We start from the raw sequence: 2,305 nt of genomic DNA on the forward strand, positions 1-2,305 counted from the left end.
GAGCGGCTGTTATTTTAGGTGGGTGGTCAAGGGGCAGTAAAAACCCAGATCAATTACCTGTTTTGTTTCCACCCCTTCACATTAGAAACATAGTGATGGCAGCAAAAAAACACGTGGTTCATTGAGCTTGCCCCTTTTTTCATTTTTTCAACCTTTTTGCCTGATAGATTTATGTTTGTCCTAAGCATGTTTCAACTCATACATAAAATGTCTGCACAGCGTATATGAGCAAAACCCATTAGCATGGCATTACTGCCACTAGATGGAGACGAGGAGCAAAGGGTATTCATAGTGCATTAAAAATTCATGCTGCATTAAAAATCCAAGGAGCAGTTTGACAGCAAGGGACTATGCAATTTTTTAGAAGGAGAGGTCAACAATGGTAGCCTACCATATTTATTCGCTTTCACCACAACTTTCTTGCATGCTATAAATTAGTGCTAATTTTCAAACAATTGTATAAAGGAAATATAGTGATGTATTTTATAGCAAACGGTCAAATGTGTGTCATATTATGGATAGCATAGCTATTTTTAAGCAGTAGTGTATTTAATGTGTTTTTTACATTTATTTCTGCTCTGTTTGACCATTGTCGTAGTCTCTAGATGCAGAAGGTACGTGAAATATTGATGGTGCATTTCTATCAGCATTATGTATGAATTAGGTTTTCTATGCTGCCTTTCAGTGGCTAAAGCTGCTATAAGCACAGGCACATGAATTAATTGAAATGCCTACTGTATTGGCCCATATAACAGTGCCTGGCCGCTATAGGGGAGCTCCCTACTCCCCTCTAGCACAAATTAGACATTGGGTGATGGTTCATTTATGTCCTTGACTCCACTAATGTGGAGCCCTGCCCCTCTGCCAACCTATGTTCTTCCCACTCGGACATGGCTAGTGCAGCACAACATCGCACATATTGAGGAAACATATGAAGTATCATTCCTATTCACACAAGTAAGGATTGGTGGTCAGCATGTTACATATAAAATTTTAAATTTAGCTTATGAACTGCCCAGAGAGTTGTGGTATAAACTCCACAGTTATGGTATTAATTTTGATTGTGGGATAATGCTTGGGAAAGGGAACTGAATCTTGTCTAGTGTGAGAATTATTTCACTTGGTAAAGTAAACTTTTCCATAGTGAGATCAAAGTGCTGCTGACCTCCTACAAATTCTAGTTGCCCGGCTGTTATGTTGACCTTCTGGATTCAATAATGTGAGTCACCTGTCTAGAAGTATGGTTATTATTATACAGGATTTATATAGCGCCAACAGTTTGCGCAGCGCTTTACAATATAAGGAAGACATTACAATCACAATACAATTCAAGACAAGATGGTAAGGAGGGCCCTGCCCGTGAGGGCTTACAATCTAATGAAAATTAGTAGTCCTTATCTGCAAAACTATTCTGGAAAACTTGTGTCCCTACGGTTCTGAAAGGCACTTTTATGATGAAGTTCTGAACATTACGAGACTGGTCATAGTGAGGTCTAGTTATGACTCATTGTTCTATAGTTACTACTTTCCTTCCTCAACGTCATAGGGTTTTTTTTGCCTATTCTCTGATAGCTCTATGAGAATTTTCAGTACAAATTGACTGTTTCCAATTTGTTTTGTCTTTTGTAAACAAGTCACAAGCTTGGCCGCTTCTTCTGGCAGAGGAACATAGGAACTTTAACAGTGAGTATCAGCAGTTTACTTACAGTTTAAGATGAACGGGCAGAGCTACTAACAGTGTGGGCAGCGTGGGTATGGTAGCTATGAGAGTGTCTTTTTTATAATGGATTAGTTCAATAAAACACATGTTTAAACTAAACATGCAGTACAGTATATGATTATCATTTGATATAATTATCATTTTGATGAGGTCATTGGGTGGAATTTATGAATGTGTGTGCAACCAAAGTTTTAGTTGCAAAGACAAAAATCTCATGATAACTAACCGCAGTTTTTTATCTCGCTGCACATGTTTTGCGACAATTTATGTAATTTCTTAACTGCACAGTAATTGCATCCAGCATTTGCGACATTAAAAGACCTCCAAACTGTCACACATCCTAGAAGAACTTTTGGGCATGATCAGGCCCGGCGCTACCGCAAGTCAAGTCAGGCGGCCGCCTGAGGGCGCTGCAGGGTGAGGGCGGAAAAAACAGGGCATTTTTCCGACTGCCAGAGGATCCCGACACACGCGGCACCTCAGGCAGTCGCCGGCCAGCTAAATTAGGACCCCAGCTGGAGCTCCTCCCACCGGACCAGCGCTGACTCGCCGCTGCTCTCTCGCGCCGAAGGTAAGTGAAAAAAA

At 40.6% G+C, this 2,305-nt stretch overlaps 1 protein-coding gene across 1 annotated transcript in view; it reads left to right on the plus strand.

The window, feature by feature from the left end:
- Positions 1-1,598: 1,598 nt before the first annotated feature.
- LOC108792626 (tetraspanin-4-like) overlaps positions 1,599-2,305 on the plus strand; it is a 64,592-nt gene continuing 63,885 nt past the window's right edge. Inside the window, exon 1 of the mRNA XM_018563441.1 lies at positions 1,599-1,683. The gene's annotated coding sequence lies outside the window, so the exon portion shown is untranslated. The remainder of the gene's footprint in view (positions 1,684-2,305) is intronic.

This window comes from Nanorana parkeri, unplaced genomic scaffold (genome assembly GCF_000935625.1).
Source record: "Nanorana parkeri isolate BGI_ZX_2015 unplaced genomic scaffold, ASM93562v1 scaffold665, whole genome shotgun sequence".
Lineage (NCBI taxonomy): Eukaryota > Metazoa > Chordata > Amphibia > Anura > Dicroglossidae > Nanorana > Nanorana parkeri.